Source organism: Lissotriton helveticus, chromosome 7, assembly GCF_964261635.1.
Source record: "Lissotriton helveticus chromosome 7, aLisHel1.1, whole genome shotgun sequence".
Taxonomy (NCBI): Eukaryota; Metazoa; Chordata; class Amphibia; order Caudata; family Salamandridae; genus Lissotriton; species Lissotriton helveticus.
The window spans coordinates 330,911,791-330,932,585 of NC_136068.1; positions in this window are offsets into that span (position 1 = coordinate 330,911,791).

Consider the following 20,795-nt stretch of genomic DNA (forward strand, 5'->3'; position numbering starts at 1 on the left):
ATGCTGACAACTAAACCTGTAATCAGCAGAGCACTACAGGGAAGACCTGGGACATGCAGCGTTGTCCTCCCTTTCATGTAAGTGTAAGCGGAGTGGGCTGACTGAAACGGGCATCCTTCACGACTTCACCAATATGGCTTTTTGAATCCATGAACCCATCGAGATTGGTACAATATGGGTGCGTGACTCCACTTTTTTCTAAAAATATATATTTTTTTAGTATTTAATAAAAAAGAAGACATTATATAAATTTAATATTAAACACAAAAAATTGCAAAAAATATTTTTAGGATATTAAAGTTACAAAATATCACTAAAGAAAATCAAAATTACTGAAAAAAACATAGGTTTAATGAACATTATAATTAGAAATTATCATTTAAAAAACCTTTGAAATTCACAAAAAAAAACATAGGTTTCAGGGACGTTATAGTTAGAAATTCACATTTAAAAAACCTTAAAAATTCATTGAAAAAAACATAGGTTTCAGGGACGTTATAGTTAGTTGGACATTTCACTCGTACAAAACCGGAGAAATTCGGCCATTATAGTTAGTAGAGCTAACTATACCTGGCCCCCCCACAATGCACTGCTGATGACGTCACATATTACATCACTCATGACATGGTCAGTGACATCAATGATGACATCTCAAATGACATCACTGATGACATCATCCATGTGATAATTTTATGCACCTCCTCGCACCCTAATATAAGCTTTAAATCACCCACTCTAAAATACAGACTACCATTTTTGAAACAATAGACAAACCAATAGCAGTTACTACATACCCACTGACTGATTCCTAGGTATACACTCACATCCATTTATTCCCCCATACAGTCACTCATATATGCAGTCACTCATCAATACAGCAATATCATATGCACTCATACACCTATACCGACACTCACACACTGCCACTCATCCATAGAGTTATTCACAAAACTAGCCAGTCATGTAAAGAATCAATAACAATGCCATTTACACCCCTATACAGTTATACATTCACTACCTCACCTGTTCATACAGATACTAACACATACTTACTCTCTTATACAATCACTGACACAAGCACACACTCATTCATACAGCCACTCTCACAATCACTCACTCTCAAATATAGTCACTTATATACTCCAACACTCACATATACTGCCTTTCACATATGTAGTTACTAACACATATACCACTGAGACATCCATTCACTCACCAACACACCTGTACACACACTGCTAAGGAAACGTGGCATGCAGGTATGGGCGAGGGGCAAAGGATGTAGCAAATTGAATTGAGGGGCTGCAGATAGAAGAGGGAGGTAGCCCATCCAGGGCTGTCTGTTTGCGAGGACACTCCCTTTCAGGGTAACATCAGGATACACCTAAGATGGTAGCAACAACAGCATAGTGAATCAAGCATCCCTCCCCTCGCTAGACAGGAAATGACATGGTGATTGAACACCTTGAAAAGAGAGTCTGCAAAAAACCTGTTGGTATTTGGACGAGTATTGAGAAAGGGAATCGCCGAAATGCATCTGCTCTTTGTAATAAATCATCCTGAAACACCGTGAGTGCTGACACTTTCTTTTGGAATTTGGAGTGTTTATAAATATGTGAGTTCTACCCTCTCATGGAGCACCCACCCAGGAAGAGTTCTACAAGTGCCTGGTGGAGTTAGGAGCTGTTGTATAATTAGACACTACCATAACCGCCGCAAGAGTGTATGGAGGCATTGAGTTTCCCGTCATTGAATGCAGAGACTATCCAAGTTTCTGGGATAGGTCATTGGTCCAAACCCCGCGGGCAGCGATCTGCTAAGGAAACGTGGCTTGGGGTATGGGCGAGGGGCAAAGGACGTAACAAATTGAATTGAGGGGCTGCAGATCGGAGAAGGGGGAGTTAGCACATCCGGGGCTATCTGTTTGTGAGGACACTCCCATTCAGGGTAGCATCAGGATACACCTAAGATGGCGCCCGCAACAGCACAGTGAATCAAGCATCCCTCCCTTCTCTAGACAGGAAATGACATGTTGATTGAACACCTTAAAAAGAGAGTCTGCAAAAACACTGTTTGTATTTGGATGAGCATTGAGAAAGGCAATCGCCGAAATGCGTCTGCTCTTTGTTATAAATCATTGTGAAACCCCGTGAGTGCTGACACTTTCTTTTGGAAGTAGGAGCGAATATATATATATATATATATGTATAGTAACTTATTTTGTGTATTTGCACATGTCTTTAGCGATACCATAGAGTGTTTTCTCTATTGCTATGATCATGTGACCTGTTTGAAAATTGGCGGGGAGGCGGGCTTCACTGCATTATAAAAAAAAAAGAATATCGTTGGGTCATTGCATGTGAACAAGGGCTCTTGGAGCCCGAAACGCGTCTTGACCTCTTGCTACCAACCTTTCCTGCAATAAAGACCAACCTGTGAATTGTGAGCTGTGGTCCGTCTCCTGTTTGCTTCGCTAGTCCTGGGTTGCGCTGGGATTGGAAGTGGCGTTCCTTGGAGTCTGCGCACATATATATACATATATATATATATATATAAATATATATATCCACCAGACGATTTCTGCACCTACTAGAAATCTGCACCTACTAGAAATAAGAGGGACACAGCAGGAATACCAGGGACCTGTTGTTTATGAAAAGCAGGGTCGGCATGACGCATTTCTGAGGATTGCCTTAATCATATCCCTCAGTCGCTGTTGTACTGCATCAGTCCATCTTTAAAATTTACATTCATGCTCTCAATTGGTAGGAGCCCAGCTGTGTTGAATTTGGTGATACGTCATGGCAGCCCACATCGGTTTTTTTATAGGGCTGGGAGTAGTTTATTATTATTATTATTATTATTGTATTTGTTGAGCGCGCAGCTACCCGGAGGTTTCCCGGCGCTAGTAAGCAAACAGAGGGTGAGAAAAGCTGAGAGGGTCAAGCCACAGATTTAAGCATTAAAAAGCCAGGTCTTAATTCCCCTGCGAAATTTAAGATAGCAGATTTCCGATCGCAGGGGTTGAGGCATAGAGTTCCAAAGGGAGGGTGCCAAAAACGCGAACGAGCGACCGCCCATTTTGGCTTTGTTAAAACGCGGGATCTGAAACTTATTTTGCGTAGAAGATCTCAGTGTGCGGGAGGGGACATAATGCTGTACCAGAGAGGACAAATATTTCGGGGCTCTGCCAGTTTTAATGTGATGCATTATACAAAGAGCTTTAAATTTCACTCGGCACTCAATGCGCAGCCAATGCAGATTGCGCAAATGGAGGGAGACCGAGGTCCTGGCGGGCAGATTACAGATAAGGCGAGCTGCCATGTTCTGGACCACCTGTAGTTTCTTGGTGACCTCCTTGCAGGCACCCAAAAGAAGGATGTTCCCATAGTCCATCCGCGATGTGACAAGGGCCTGGACTACAGTCTTCAGGGTGTCTGCTAGAAGCATCCACGTGATCTTTCTCAGCCACCTGATGATGGTAATACAGGTGGCTGAGACTTTGACCACATGTTGGTTCATTGACAGCTGGTTGTCAAATAGGACCCCCAAGTTACGGGCTGTTACTGCAGGGCTGGGGATAGGGCCCATCTGCTGAGGCCAATGTTGTGGGCCCCAGAGCGATGAAGTTGGACCAAACAGAAGCAGCTCCGTTTTATCTCCATTTAGTTTTAATTTATGTCTGTGCATCCAGTCAGAGATTTGTTCCAGACCAGACCGAAGGGAAGATGTAGGAAGGTGTTTATTGGTTGAGAGCGAGTAGACGATTTGAGTATCGTCAGCATAGGAGTATATAGAGAGACATGCTTGCTCAGCCAAGAAGGCTAAAGGTCTGACATAAAGATTAAAGAAAAGGGGACTAAGAATAGAACCCTGGGGAACACCGTGAGAAGAAGCGTGAATAGAGGAAACAGAAGAGGAGGAAAAAACTTGAAAAGTGCGGTCAGAAAGAAAACTAGCAATCCAGGCTAGGGCCGGACCATCAATGCCAATAGATTTCAAGGTGGACAACAAGATGGTATGGGAGACAGTGTCAAATGCGGCACTCAGGTCTAATAGAATGAGTGCCACTGTCTCCCCATTGTCCACCTGTCGTCTGATGGTCTCTGATACTCCAAGAAGAGTGGTCTCAGTGAAGAAGCCAGCCCTAAACCCGGATTGTAAAGAGTGAAGGAAATTTGAGGATTCAACATAGGAAGTGAGAAGAAAGTTAATGTGCTTTTCCAGAATTTTGGAATTACAGGGGAGCAGAGAAATAGGCCGAAAATTAGATGGGTTATTTGGGTCCGCATTGGCCTTTTTTATCAACGGGACTACCATTGCATGCTTCCATGCTTTGGGGACTGTGGCTTCAGCCAGTGAAGCATTCAGAAGATCTAAAATAATCTGAAGTGTCGATGAATCCAGGGTACCAAGTATTTGCGGTGGCATGGGGTCAAGGGGGGAGCCAGATTTTATTTCATCTAAATATTTACGAAAAAGGGAACAAAATCAAATCCCAGGAGTGAAGTTGGGGGGCAGGGGAAATAGCAATAGATGCCTCAGTAAATAAGGAATGGGATATTTGTAAATGAGAGCAAGATGCATCAGAAAAAGAAACGCTAAAATTAGCATAAATTTTATCTATTTTCTCCAGGAAAAAATTGGCCAGGGAATTACATTGTTCTGTATCGAGACATGGATCTTTGGGTACAGAGGACATGCCTGATAGATCTTTTACTACTTTAAAAAGTGCCTTAGGTCGATTTTGGGCATTCAGTATAGTAATATTGGCATGGTTGGCCCTGGCAGTGTCACAGGCAGCATGATATACTTGAAGAGCAGTCTTATATTTATTTTTATTATCGATGCAATAGTTGGAGCGCCAAATGCGTTCCAGTTTCTTGCAGTGAGATTTTTCCTGTCGAAGTGTGTCATTAAACCAGGGGGCCGGTGGATGATTGAGGTGCCGGGTTTTTAGGAACCCGGTGGTGCCAGGGGGTAACACCCGAAGACCTCTGAGTTCTCCCTTGTTCCGGACCACAGAAACACGGAGTCTTCTAGTTACCGTCAAAGATCAAGGTTTATTGGTAGCTACCAAGTAACACGTGTCCCAGAAGCACACCACACGGAGAGTAGGTTCTTGGGAGACTGTTCGTGTTTACAGAACCAGCCGTCTCCTTATATACAAAAATAATAGCTGCAAGCAAGAATTCCTGAGTTTATGATATGGCTATACACATATTTCTACAATAATACAAAGAGCAAAGTCATGTAAGCAAGCCCATATTTTAGATGTCCAGTTTGTTGATAGATTACCCAGTTAGGCCTGGAACTCCCATCAGATATCGGTGAAACCTTAATAAAGAAAGGTACAACCCAGTCATAAAACTGGCCATAAACAAGGAATGTGGACAGGTGCATGTTTGCAGAAAGCATGGTCTGTATGTCGTGAATGGTTTGTGGAATGTTATGTGTTGATGCTATCGTATTCGGCCACTGGGCGAGGAGCTGCCCAAACAGGTTTGGCCGAAGGCAATGGAGTCAGTTGGGACAGGTCAGGGGGAAGTCACGAAGAGGTGGACGTGTCCCTCTTGATCAAGCTCGACCTTTAATTGACTTATCATGAGGGCAAGATGCAAGATGGATGCCGTTCACAAAATGGAGTTTAAGGGATGGGGACGGAAACTACGATTTTGGGGTGTTGGCAACCCTCGATTGTGACGAAAATACATAGGAATGATGTCCTAATCATTATCGGTTCATAGATACCAAAATCGTCATGGTACGTTGAGGTTTTGTGACACGGGTATTGGACCTCGATATCGGGAAAACACCAGGGTCTGGATTTTTGAGAACCACAGACCCTCCTTTTGCCCTCATATAAGGCAATAACTCATGCTAATCTGAGTCCAAATCGGTATGAAGAAATTCGTGGAGATGTTGCTGTAGCATCATTCTGTTACTCAGCTCGTCCTGTGACACAGGCTTCCGTACACACGAGGTAGCACAGAGGCCACATAGTGCAGGAGCACACTGTATACATAGGCAGAACATGAACAGAAGTGCCAAGGTCATCCCAATGAAGATCAAAATTTTCCATCCCCAGGCAGTGATCAGCTCCCAGAACCACCCCAGCAGGGACCAGTCCCCTTTCTCAACATGAAGGGAACCAGATATTTCGTGTAGTTTGGAGATGGCCTGGTATACTGTCGGTGCGTTATCAGGGATGAATATGCAACAACTGGATTGGATGACTCTACACACACCACCACGATCGGCGAGTATGATGTCTAAGGCAATTCGGTTCTGAAGGGTCATAAGTCGATCCGACTGAAGCTCGGTTGTCAGATTGCCAAGTGCTCCGGCCGTCGTAGTCACGGTGGATTCAACTATCCTCGCTAACTGTCGAATATTTCTGCTGTTCACCATAGGCCCCCAAAATGGCAGAAAACCCTTTGCGAAGTCAGCGAATTCCTGACCCGCAGTGTCGTCTTTACTCACGACACCCCTAGCTGTCCTTGTCCGATGGTAATCTGCTCTGGCCGTGTAGGTGGGAGGCAGCAGGAATGAGATAAAACATGTACCTGAGAAATCAGGGGGCAACCACGTGTAGGCTTGGTCGTGGCAAACGAAATACGTGCCTTTGGCTGCCAAAAGTATAGGGGAAGTTCGGGAAGCAAATACATATGTTTCCGTGCAAATGCTCTTTCCTAACTGTGCTGTGGGGTCCCTACCAATACCCTGTAAGCATAAGTGACCTCGGTGGGGCACTATCCAAACTGGGCGGGATTTCTTTGCTGCTTGGCTCTTGACCAGGTAAACCCCATGTTTAGTCACGTTCCAACGGGTGTAGGGACTAAGTTCATCTTTGGGCATTGTCAGATATGTGTCGATATCCCTACTCATATTTCTTATTCCTGCAATTAGTGCCTTGTTATTGGAATCGCTCGTAGTGGAACGGGTCGGGTATGGTTCTAGGGCGAATAGGAACATGGTCTGGAAAGCCCACAGAGAACCATAGTAGCTGAATGGCAAAATGAAGTATGGGACTCCCTTATCGGTGTTGTGTGGCATGAGTCCGCATATCCAACAGTTTGATGTGTTCATTACGGACTGGTGTTGGTGTAGGACATGAATGAAAGAATTGTTTACAAATTCGAGTCTTCGGGCAGACTCGTGTTCAGGTAGAGGGTGAAAGTAGTGTGGAGAAATAGTGGGAGGAGATGGTGGCTGGGTGTCATTCGAATAGGTAACTTTAAATACGAATAGAGTATAACCAGTAAAAAACACAAGTATGCTACATAACATTAAAACACATAGTATCAGGAATCTTCTTTTGGACAGTATTGTGCCTAACTGTTTTCCGAAGTTCGTGAGTCTGACAGGTCTCTCTACCCTTGGAAACTCCATCCTCTAGTTGCTGCCCGCGGTGGTTGATTGATTCTATCAGGGAGCGCGCTCTGCTCAGTCCGGGGTAACTCCCGTGGACCAATCCAGAACCGTGGACCTAGAACTTCCCAGTTGCACTCCCCAGACTTCAACTGCGACCCTAGCAGCAGAACCGGATGGCGGTTCGAAAAATCAAAAATGAGCTAGTTCCCCTTGGGACGAGACAGCTGAAAAATCAAAAAATAGTTCTTAGGGGAAAAGGGAAATCACATTAGGTCAATCGTTTATTAGTCTCTTTGTTTAGACCGCAGGTCGTATCGTCGTTTCCCAGGTATGGTGTGGTCTTCAAACAGCGTCTCAGGTTCGGTAGTGTCCAATTGCATAGACGGCGACACAAGTCCTTGTAAAATATGATCACTCTCCTTTTCAGTACTAGTTTCTTTCAAACGTGCATCGCTGAAAGGGATGAAGCGAGGTACGGATTCTGTCTCGGAGTCGGCAAGTCCTTTGTTGACCCACCGGTCGTATGGAAGGGGTAGAGGGACCCGTTTGCAGTGGGTCCCATGTACCCAGTTCTTCTTGCCTTCCACCCGAACAGCAGATCTCGTTGAAAGCAGCACTAGGTGCGGTCCGGTCCACCTCGGCTGTCCGTTGGTGGTGCGCTGGAAATTCCGCACCAAAATCCGCGAACCGGGCTCGATGAGGTGACCTGGATCGTCAGAGGCTGGTGGAGAGGAACTGTGAACCTGTTGGTGTAAAACACGCAATTTAGTTGTCAATTCGCACAAATAGTCAAGTAGTACGGGGTGTTCTATTTCACTTAGTTTCTTGGGTCTTGGCACGCCCCAGACGTTGGCTGGGCGGCCAAACACGATCTCATGGGGGCTAAGTCCTAATCTGGAATGGACAGTCATCCTGGTTGACAAAAGCGCTAGAGGCAGTGCGTCAGGCCATTTAAGACCTGTACTGGCTTGGATCTTGGCTAGTTTGAGTTTTAGAGTGCCATTGTAGCACTCTACTAATCCAGCTGATTGGGGGTGATTTGCAGCGTGGAATTTTTGCTGTATGCCTAAACACTCACACACTCTCTTCATCACGCATCCTACGAATTCACTTCCGTTATCACTTCAGACAATTCTAGGCATACCGAACCTCGGGAAGAACTCTTTGACGAGTGCTTTGGCAGTTGATAAAGCGGTATTGTCCTTAAGGGGGTACGCTTCCACCCACCTTGAAAAGGCGCAGACAACAACGAGCACATACTTTAGGTTGTTGCACCTCTCCATGTGGATGAAGTCGAGCTGTAAAACCTCGAACGGGTACGTTGGAGGCGCAAAATGACCAGCTGGAGTTGGGGTTCCCCTACCGGGATTGTACTTCAAACACACCATACACTTTTTAACCACATTCTTTGCATATTTTGGGATATTGCTATTCTGCCATACTGGGGCCAATAGTTTACAGATTCCTTTCGAACTGATGTGCGCAATTCCGTGAGCCATCGTTACTACTGCAAGTACGTATGCATTAGGTAATAGCCATCGCTGCTGTTCTGATAGTTCGACCCAACAACCATTCGCATCCAATCTACCTGTGCTTTCTCTCCATTCATTCACCCCGTTCTCAGTGGCCTCGGCTTGTATCGATTTTACGCTTTCAATGGTGTCCTCACACATTCCCACATCAGCAGTCCATCTAGCGGGACCCATAACATACATCCGACTCATTGTGTTCCTTGCAGTTTCTTTCGCAACCTCATCTGCCAATGCATTTCCGCGGCCAACATCATCCTGAATCTTTTTGTATGCACTGCATTTTATAATGGCGACTTGTAGGGGCAAGGTGAGTGACTCAAGGAGCTCATTAACTAGCTGGCCATGTTGTATCTTCGCACCATGGGACGTAAGGAACCCACGTTCACGCCATAATCTCCCAAAACTGTGAGCCACACCAAAGGCATATTGGCTGTCAGTGTACACATTCACTCGCTTTCCTTTCGCCAACACACATGCTCTAGTAAGCGCAATCAACTCTGCAGCTTGTGCAGAATTGTGGGAAATGCGTGCAGTCTCTACAATGGTGTGTAATGTCGTTACGGCATATGCTGTGGTCGTATCACCATTCGGCAACTTGAAACATGAACCATCAACCCATAAAGTATCATTGCATTCGGGAAGGGGAGTGTCCTGTAAATCTACTCTCCCTTTTGTCTCTTCTTCTGTCCTGAAACAGCAGTCATGTTTGTCAATCTTGTCTGTCTCTGTCGGGATGGGTAATAACGTAGCGGGGTTGAGTGTATCACACCTCTTTATGTGGATGTGACTTGCTAGCAGGGTAAGTTCGTAACTGGATAGTCGAGCGCTAGTAAGATGTTGTGTCTTGGTCCTATTTAGCAAAATGTCAACTGCATGCGGAACCATAACGATCAGAGTGTTATTCATGACTAATCCAGCAGACTGTCGAATGCAGACAGCTGCTGCGGCGGTTGCTCTTAGACAACTTGGTAGTGCCTTAGCCACTGGATCCAAAGTTGCCGAAAAATACGCGCATGGGCGCTGTTTGTCCCCAAAGTGTTGCGTTAAGACTGATAATGCACAACCTTCCTTTTCGTGGACATACAATGTAAAAGGCTTACTGTAGTTGGGGTTTCCCAACACAGGGGCCGAACACAATGCATCACGCAACTCGTGGAAACTCGTCTGACAATCTTCAGACCAAGGCATAGGATTAGGCGTGTCTTTGCGGAGTAGTGCCAGCAAGGGCTTGGCTAGTAGTGAGAAATTCGGTATCCATTGTCTACAGTACGATGTAATGCCCAAAAATGCTCGAACTTCTCTCTGTGTCCTTGGGGCACTTAGTTCTGTAATTGCCTGTATTCTTTCTGGTGTCAGTCTCCTTCCCTCCTTCGATAAGATGTGACCTAAGTAGGTTACTTCTTGTCGGCAAAATTGCAGCTTTGGAAGGGAGACTTTGTGCTTCATGTCACATAAGTGATGCAATAATAACAACGTGGCTTGTTTGCAAATCTCCTCAGTGTCTGCGGCGATCAGTAGATCGTCTACGTACTGGATCAAAGTTGACCCATCTGTTAGCACAATTGTGTCTAGTTGTGTTTTCAGTGCCTGACTGAATATAGATGGGCTTTCGCAGTAGCCTTGAGGAGCGCATTTGAAGCGGAAGCTTCGTCCTCCTAAATTGAAGCCGAAAAGGTCTCTACTCTCTTCGGCGATCGGGATGCTGAAGAAAGCGTTCTTCAGGTCAATCACCGAGAACCAGTCTGCTGAAGCTGGAACCATTGTCAATAAAGCAGTAATGTCGGGGACAACTGGAAACTGTGGGATAACTACCTTATTTACCTCTCTGAGGTCAATCACAAACCTATACACAGGGGGCTGTGAAGGATCAGTACGTTTTAAGACCGGTAAAACTGGACTGTTACAAACGTTCCCTGTTGTTTCTTCAATAACATCTTTATCGATCAAATCATAAACGATCGTTAACAACGCCTTCTCGCATTCGTTAGATATTTTGTATTGGGGAATACGTGGCAATCCGACGTTGGCTTTCAAAGTTATGACATACGGTGTTATCTCCAAACGACCTACGTCATTGGAACCATTAACCCACAGTATATCTGGAAGTGATGACAATTCGGTTGGAATACCTTCTTTCGACAAATACATTGGAGAAATGACTTTTTTCCCTAAGGTAAGTTGTACTCCCGAGGGAGAACAGTACAAAGTTGCATACAACCTTTTTAGCAAATCCAATCCTAACAAATTTTCACCGCAACCTGTTGTAAGAATGAAGGGTGCTTCCAATTCACAGGGGCCAACAGAAAGCGATATAGGACTAGAGATCGGGTTTCTAACAGGGGCACCAGAGAAGCCTACTGAGACATTCATTTCGCCAGACAAAGGTGCGCCAGGAAGTTTTGAGTGCATAATAGAACTTTTTGTAGCACCAGTATCCAGTATCCAGCAGAAATGGCTCTGACACTCCTGAGGTCATTACCTCGACATAAGGTCCATCCTGATCTACTGGAACTGAAACAACTCCCTCTCTTTGTCCAAGGCTGTCCTAGCGATCGTTACCCTCATTGTGGTGTTCGGTGTAATAGTCGTCAGCATAGTACTGAGCTGACCTAGACGATGCATTATTCTGTTGGTCAAAGCTATTCATGGAATTCTGAGGCGGAAAAGAATGTGTTCTGGGAGAAATTTCCACGGCCCCTACCTCTGGGGGCATGTTGAACACCTCTCCCTCTTACACCTGAAACACCGTTTAAGCGTCGCGCAAGAGCCGGACAATTATTCCTAAAATGACCCTCTTCTTTGCAATACGCACATTGATTCGGGCCATACGGAACACGCTGGTGGAAAGACTCGTTTCCTTGCGCGTCTCTAGAATACTGCTTATTCTGTTGATAATTGGGCTGGCTAGCCATACGAGGCGGATAGGCCTGTTGGAGAAGAACTTTAGTTTTTAAATCTTTCGTCTTTTTGTCTGCCTTGTCTAGCTCGTCTTTGCGCCTGTTTTCGTAGTACTGAGCTGTTGCTAGAATCTGCGCTGACGTAGAGACAGCCCAAGCACTCTCTGAATCTTTTAGTTTAGCACACAGTTCGGGAAGCAGGTTGTGTACAAACTTGTCTACAAACAATCTTTGGCCACCCTCGGTAGCCATATCCTGACCACTATGGTCAGTGAAAGTTTCCTCAAATCTCGTGAAAAAGTCAGACACATTTTCGTCTTTCTTCTGCTTGCACGCGGATAGCTTGTCCCAGTTTACGCGTACTTCAGGCATAATTGTCTTCATGTACGCAATAATTCTACCGGGAAGTTCAGCTATCAACGGCTCAGGCTTGAAACCACCGACTTGTCTAGCATCTGTAGTCGCAATGTTCGCCCACGAGTCACCTAATTCTTGGTTATGATCTGTATGACGTATCTTACTCCATAAAGGATGTGGAACAACGTTCCCAAACAACATGTCTATATCCGCTAAATTCATTATACATGAGCTGGCAGTTTGGGACAACTCCTTATAATACCCAGTCGGGTTTTTACGGGGATCGGGTAGTGTCTGCTTGAGTGCTAAAACTTCGGATCTTTTCCAGGGGACATGTACCCATACACGCTGGAAATGAGGCAGAACCGGTGGAACTGCAGTTGCGTCACCTTCCCTCCAAAGCGGAGGAACCTCTCTCATGGGGTACTGTCTCGCTCTTTTCCTGTTGGATGCACCACTGTCAGAGGATGACCCAGAATTACCACCCGTACTTCTATGTGATAATAATATCTCAACTGCTTTTTCAACGTCGGGACCAACTATCATACCCTCCCCAAATTTAAATCGTACACTACACAACTCTTGTTCGTTGGTCTTCTGACCATTATCTACCAAATCCTCACACAGGAAAAAACACATCTGCTCAAAGACGTATCTTTGCGTTGGTTCATCCCATTGACGGAAAACGTTCATGACAGACTCTACATCATATCTTGCTGTGTCCATAGCCCAATTTCGTGCTAACTTATTCAATGATTCCCTTTCCTGATAATCGGGCATTTGGCTTCGTAATTGTCTTCGTTCCGTGTTAGGGGTCGTTTTAGGCGACCGAAAAAGTGGTGAAGGAAAGTTAGTAACAATGCTGGCCATTTTATGCCAAACGGAAGGTGAAAGTGGGGGAATAACTGGTGGTAGAACAGAGTCACGCAAAGTAGAAACAGAAATGTTCGTAGAACGAGTATCAGAGAGACTAGAAGATGTGCTAGGCGAAATTTTAGAAGGAACAGTAGGAGAAGTAGATGTGATCGGTGAGCCTTGAGGAGGCTGCGCCAGAGAAACAGGAGCCAGCTGAAGAGTAGCTGGTGAGTGCGGTAAAGGAGCCTGTATAACAGCTACCAGAGGCGCAACTAAAGGTTGCGGAGGTGCTGTGGCATTTTGTGCATAGGGTGGTGGCGAACTTAGCAAATGAGCCATTAATGGATCTTTCTCACGCTCTTTTACTGTCTCTTGCTGAAGAGATGGCAAAACGGGATAGCATTTATCTATTGCCATTTTACGTTGCCTGTGCAACTGCTCACTTATTTGATCTTCTTCGTTGTCTTTAAATTTTATCGCGGCTTGCATTACTGAAATACCTCTTTCCCTCTTATTCTTCTTTTCTAATTTAATTTCCTTCTGTTTGGCCTCTTTACGCCATAAGCGGAAAGAGTCAAACAACGCCGGTCGGGCTTTCTTCTTGAATAGTTTGACCTCTAGGTTATCTAAAACTTCTGAGTCGAAACTACCATATTGGGGCCATTTTAAAACACCATCCTTGCGGGTGTATTTTATCCATACTTCGTTATATGTTATAGGACCTACGCCGTGCTTTACATAGAGCTCATACGTTGGAGTTCCAATTGGAGGAACCGGACAAGATTCCTCTAATCGGGAGTCCTTACTACAACCAAGACAAAACAAGTTTCCAAGTCTGCTAAAACCAGGCATCTTCGCTCACTAGTCTAGCTTCAAACTTCAAAGGATTATCTGTTACAATATTTCTCGTGAATACACGAGTCCTTCGGCTTTGGGGCTTGCAAGTACCAAATCAAAGCGTATCTCAAGGATACCAAAAACTAAGGACAAACTAAGGACTGGGAGACGCTCCACTTATACTTAACTGAAGTATTTGAAGATCTGTGACGTCGCTAGAAGACTCGTCTATCGTTTCGCTCTACCAAGGATCACTGGGTCCAAAACAAGGCGATAGTCATGGCAGCAGTCCTTCGTAGCCGTCGGGACGTGGGGAACCTCGCAGCAAAGACCTTCGGAACCACGTCGACATACAGGGGTCGCTGAAGTGGCTGGCCGTCCTCTGGAATTTTTACACGAAGCTCCTCACGAACATCTGGCTTGGACCGTCACCGCTTGATATCGCCCCGAGTTGGGCGCCAACTGAGGTGCCGGGTTTTTAGGAACCCGGTGGTGCCAGGGGGTAACACCCGAAGACCTCTGAGTTCTCCCTTGTTCCGGACCACAGAAACACGGAGTCTTCTAGTTACCGTCAAAGATCAAGGTTTATTGGTAGCTACCAAGTAACACGTGTCCCAGAAGTACACCACACGGAGAGTAGGTTCTTGGGAGACTGTTCGTTTTTACAGAACCAGCCGTCTCCTTATATACAAAAATAATAGCTGCAAGCAAGAATTCCTGAGTTTATGATATGGCTATACACATATTTCTACAATAATACAAAGAGCAAAGTCATGTAAGCAAGCCCATATTTTAGATGTCCAGTTTGTTGATAGATTACCCAGTTAGGCCTGGAACTCCCATCAGATATCGGTGAAACCTTAATAAAGAAAGGTACAACCCAGTCATAAAACTGGCCATAAACAAGGAATGTTGACAGGTGCATGTTTGCAGAAAGCATGGTCTGTATGTCGTGAATGGTTTGTGGAATGTTTTGTGTTGATGCTATCGTATTCGGCCACTGGGCGAGGAGCTGCCCAAACAGGTTTGGCCGAAGGCAATGGAGTCAGTTGGGACAGGTCAGGGGAAAGTCACGAAGAGGTGGACGGGTCCCTCTTGATCAAGCTCGACCTTTAATTGACTTATCATGAGGGCAAGATGCAAGATGGATGCCGTTCACAAAATGGAGTTTATGGGATGGGGACGGAAACTACGATTTTGGGGTGTTGGCAACCCTCGATTGTGACGAAAATACATAGGAATGATGTCCTAATCATTATCGGTTCATAGATATCAAAATCGTCATGGTACGTTGAGGTTTTGTGACACGGGTATTGGACCTCGATATCGGGAAAACACCAGGGTCCGGATTTTTGAGAACCACATGATGGATATGAGGCTTATTCCTCAGAGCTGGAAGACAAGAATCTAAAGCTGTCATCAGCCAAGAGTTGATAGAGGACACATCTCTAGTAGTGATAGTAGGAAACGCGGGCCTGGAATTCTCAAGGCAGATGGTGAGTTTATCATTATCTAAGCGTTTCCAATTTCTACTAGCTTTATGTGGGTGTAAACTAGTAGAAGATTTATGGTGCTCGGATATATTTAAACAAAAATTTACAATGAAATGGTCAGACCAGACAATGGGCTGAGGGGGAAGGCAAGTGATGGTGTTAAGATTAGAGAAGATGGGGTCCAGTAAGTTACCAGCTCTATGGGTGGGGCCAGAATTATGCAGATGTAGATCTAGGGCGGCCAGGTCCTGTAGCAAACGCGTACTAATAGGGCAGGATATGTTGGTTTTTTTTTTGTAAAACAATTTTTATTGCAGATATATTGTCAATTATACCGTATACACATCATCACGAACTCCTGTACAACTGCAGTCACTGTCCGATTATCGTTTGTATACACAGCCTTTTGACCCACATCCCGGAGGCTGGGCGGCGGTCAATCATGTAGTATGGTGCAGTTGGTTCATGTAGAAATAGCTCATCTGTACAATATTCTCCGCTTTTATTTTGTCAACGCCTATCGTGCCCCCCGCTCTACAGTTGTGTATAATCTCTCTCCATCCAAATAAACAGTTCAACTTTTCTTCCCTCCCCCCTCCCCTTCCTCCCCGTCCCCCTGGTGTCTAAGCCTACGTGTCCAGTGTAAAATCTCGGGCAAAGCTGTGTGATTAGGATTGTGGAAACAATACTTAGGTGCTTGTGTCAGGTGTCAGTGCAGGGTCCGATACCTCCTCCCTCGGGGCCTCTTGTAGTGCTACTCCCTCCTCCTCCTCCTCGTCACTCAACTCCATACTATCCCTGAGCGCCTGGACTAGGGCTTCCCATGCTAGCGCCGCCTCCTGAGCCTTATCATTTGCTGTCCGCCGGGCCAATTGGTATCTGAGTGTGCTTTCTGCTGCTGCCCATTTCAGAACTTCGTTCAGCCATTTTTGGTGTGTTGGAGCTGTCTTTGATTTCCAACCCCTAGTGAGCTCCCTCTTTGCGATCATAAGGCCCATGTCAATAAATTTACTCGACAGTTTCGTTTTGCGCGTGTGTGGGAACCAATGTAGGAGGACGACCGCGCTATCATAGTGCAGTGCTCTATCCGTGACCTCATTTAGGGCGTCCCCAACTCCCTCCCAGTACTCCTGGATGCGCGGGCAGTTCCTAAGCATGTGTTGCAAGTCAGCGCCAACTAGCGTGCATCTGGGGCATGCTGCATCAACTGCACCAAAATATCTCGCTATCTTATTCGGAGTGAGGTAGGCCCTGTGTAGGATATAGAGGTGTATTAATTGGAAACGGGCGTTTCTGGTGCTTTTCCTTGCTCGCTGAAGCAGTTGGGACCATGTTGTGTCTGGGATTTCCCTCTGCAAGTCCTCTTCCCATTGTGTTTTGAGACGTGTTAGTGGTGGTATGTTTTCTGTATGCATTCTGGAGTAAAGACATGTAACTGCTTTCCTCGTTCCTGCCGACATCATCGTATATTGACATGCCAATGACGTCTCAGGTTCCATCAGTCCCTCTCCCCAATGTGCCTGAAGCGCCCGCACTATTGCTGCATGCACCAAGTAGTCACCCCCGTGGAAGATCATAGCGTTCCTGCAGAGTACGGAACTCCATCAGCACCCCGTCGGAGTATAAGTCCCCCACCATCTGAAGTCCTGCCTCTTCCCACAGTTGGAGGTTCGACCATTCCCCCCCATGTGGAAGTGCCGTCAACATCCCCAACGGTATCTCTGGGGCATATGGGTGACCAGGGCCTGCACGCTTTTGCATGCGATTCCAACATAACCTCACTGTCTTTTCCTCCTGGGTCAGTCCACTCAGTAATAACTTCTGCTGGAGGGCTACATAGGCCAGCACATGGCGGGGGGTGCCCGCGTCCCTCTCATGTTCCGGCCCCCGGTACACTCTGGCCACTTCCTGCGTAAAGAATTGAAGCTGCGCCGCCAGATAATAGAGCTCAAAGTCTGGGACCGCTAACCCTCCTTGATCCTTGGGGCGCATGAGAGTCGTCAGTGCTATACGCCACCTGCCGCTTCCCCATAGAAAAGCTATTATGCTGGACTTCAGGCGCCTGAACACTTCTCCCGGTATCCATACCGGCAAGGTCCTAAAAAAGTATAATAGTCGCGGTAGGGCGATCATTTTGAGGAGGGACACTCGCCCCGTCATAGACAGGGGGAGGGTAGCCCAGAAAGCCATATTGCCCTTCAATCCTCGGATACATCGCCCGATGTTCCCATCCAACAAGTTGGCGGGATCGTGGTATATGTAGGTCCCAAGATAGTGCAGGCAATCAGGTTCCCAGCGCACTCTGTTGTTGGTCGTCGGGCATGTCTCCCCTTTCCGGAGCGGGAATAAGCACGTCTTCTCCCAATTCACCTTTAAGCCTGAGAGCGCCCCGAATCTCGGTAGAAGACCCTCTGCACCCCTAACCGCCTCATCAGCGTTATCCAAGAACAGCAAAAGGTCGTCCGCATACAACGATATATGGTGGTAGGTCCCTCGCACTTCCAGTCCGAGGTACGCATCACCCCGTCTGGCCAGCATTGCAAACGGTTCCATGGCCAGTGCAAACAACAGCGGAGAGAGCGCGCAACCCTGCCTCGTCCCCCGGTTCACATCGTAGCGGTCCGATATCAAAGCTCCCACTCTCACCCTCGCACCCGCCCGTGCATAGAGCACTGTGGTCCATTTTATATAACCATCCCCGAGACCGAATCTCCGCATCACCGCATAGAGATAGTCCCATTCCAGGCTATCGAAGGCTTTTTCAATGTCAACTGACAACACCATTGGGGCTAATGCCGTATGTGGGGGGTCCGCTAGCAGCCTGAGCAGCCGCCGAATGTTGTGGGCCGTGTTCCTGGTTGGGATAAAGCCCGACTGGTCCCTATGAATCAAACCTGTCATATGAGCGATCAGTCTCCCGGCCAGAATCGTGCTCAAAATTTTGTAGTCCGTCGTCAGCATCGACAACGGTCGGTATGACGCCGGGTTCGCGCTATCTCTGCGCGGTTTAAGCAATGGGATCATGATCGCCTCACGCATCAATTGGGGCAGCTCACCTTTCTCCCTGGCTTCATTATACACCATTCTGAGTCTCGGGGCCAGTAGCTCCATATATTTCACATAAAACTCAATAGGGAGACCATCCATCCCCGGCGTTTTGTTTCGCGCCATCTTCTTGATGGCCCTCTAATTTCCTCGAGGCCAATCGGATCCCCGAGAGCCTTAGCGTCTTCCGGGTCTAACTGGGGCAATTGGGTCTCTGCCAACAGGGCTTCCGTCGCCTCGGGTCGGTTCTCCAACCCCTTCCTGTATAAGGTGCCGTAGTAATCTTGGAAGCACCGCACTATATCCGGTTGCGTGTGATAGGTTTCCCCGTTCGCTCCCGCCAGGGACAGTATTGGGGTGGATCCTCTGTGAGGGTTGGCCAGCCAGGCTAGGAGTGTCCCCGTCTTATCCCCCTCAGCGAGTGTCCTGGTCACATAAGCTTTATAATCGAAGCAGCGTAGGCGCTCTACTTCAACCGCCACTGCCTCCCTCGCCTCACTAACTCTACCCTGCAGTTCGGGGTGGCCGGGCCGCAATCGCTCGGCTTCCCGCAGCGTCCGTTCCGCCCTGTCCACGTCCTCTACTAACGTCCGTCTTGTCCCCGCAAATTTCCCTATACAGTGCCCCCTTACCACCACCTTGAACGCGTTCCATTCAGCGGCCCTGGAGGAGGTGGTCCCCTCGTTCTCAGTGAAATATTGGGTGATTCTGAGTTCCAAGTCCGTTCTAAAGGGCGGGTCATCCAACGTGTCCGGCCGGAGCCGCCATGTTGGAATCGGAGTAGACCCGTTCATCCAGGCCAGGGTGAGCAGCAGGGGATTATGATCCGATATTGTACGTGTGAGGTATTCTGTGCGAGCAACTGCCGGGAGAACCTGATGAGAGCATAGGAATGCGTCAATGCGGACATGTAGGTCGTGCATGCTGGAATAGAAGGAATAGTCCCGCTCAGCCGGGTGTTGCGCGCGCCATGCGTCAGTGAGATCCCACTGCCCTTGCCAATGCATCCTATGTTTCGCTAGCCTGTGCACTGGGGAAGCATGGAGCGGCGGGTGTGACCTATCCAATGTAGTGTCCGCTATAGAGTTAAAGTCCCCCCCCAGCAATATTGGACCCGCGAAGTAGGTTGCTAATCGCGTGGAGAGTTTAGTGAAGTAAGGTGCCTGTTCAGTGTTGGGCGCATAAATACTGCATAGCGCTATAGCACGGCCCCTGAGTAAACCCTCAACTGCTACAAAACGACCCTCCGGGTCCACAGTATGCCTAGTGACTTGGAAGGGGATCCCAGCCCGAATCCATAGCAGCACCCCCCTGGCAAACGCTGAATATGTGGTGTAAAACAGGTGACCCCGCCACCTCCTTTGGAGCGCTACCCCCTCCTTTTTGGTCAGATGTGTTTCTTGTAGGAAGGCGATGTGAACCCCTCTGTGGACTAGGTATGAGTGAACTTTGTGCCTTTTAGTCATTGAGTTCAGACCCCGCACGTTCCATGATACACATTTTAACGATCCCACACTATCCATAGTCTTGGCATTGAAGGCTAAGAGCCCTGTTCCACAGTGGCCAGACACCAGTAATGGCCCCCCCGTCCCCCTTCCCCAACCTGTTCGTTCCCCACCTCCTTCGCCCTACTTCCCTCCCCAGCTCCGTTCCCCTTCCCCTACCCCCCTCCCTGTCCTGAGTAACCCCAACATCTCCAGACATCCACCCCCCCTAGAACAGGACCTAACTGCAGAAGAGTTACCCCCGTCCAAACAATTGAGCAAGGTGCTCTCAAAACTTCCTAGTCCGCAGTCTGTACTGCGGTGGCCTTAGGGGCCTCTGGGTGCATGTACTAGCTACCGTAGCAAAATTAGCGTCCCTTTTCCCATTCACCCCTCTATGTACATCCAAACTCACGATTGATCAGTCTCACGTCAGCCTGCTCCATCGGCCAGGTTCACCATTCCCTCCAGATCGACGCTGCCAGCCCCCACATCCCCCAGTTCAATACTCAGCTGCCGAAGATCTCCTCCGCCGTTTGTGGTGTTACCGTCGGGCCCTTTACGCTGTCCACCTCCGACAGTTCAGTTTCCGACCCTGTCTGCTTGTCCTCCGAGATCGATTTCGAGTCCCCCTCCTGCTGTGATACCTCCGCTCCCGAGACCTCTTTCACCGCTTGCAGTGCTGCCTTCCTTTCCACCGTCGTCTGCGATTCCGTCAGTCGCTTCAGATGTTGGCCTCTCTTCCGAAGTCGTCTTGATCTCCTGACCGAGCCCCGTTGGAATTCCTCCGCAGCCGCCCTTTGGCGGGCCCCATCCGTTCCAGCCTTGTAGGAGTCCCACCAGTCCCAGGCATCCGCAGATGTATTGAAGAACAGTGCCTTCCCATCCACCGAAATCCGGAGTCTCGCCGGGAACAACAGT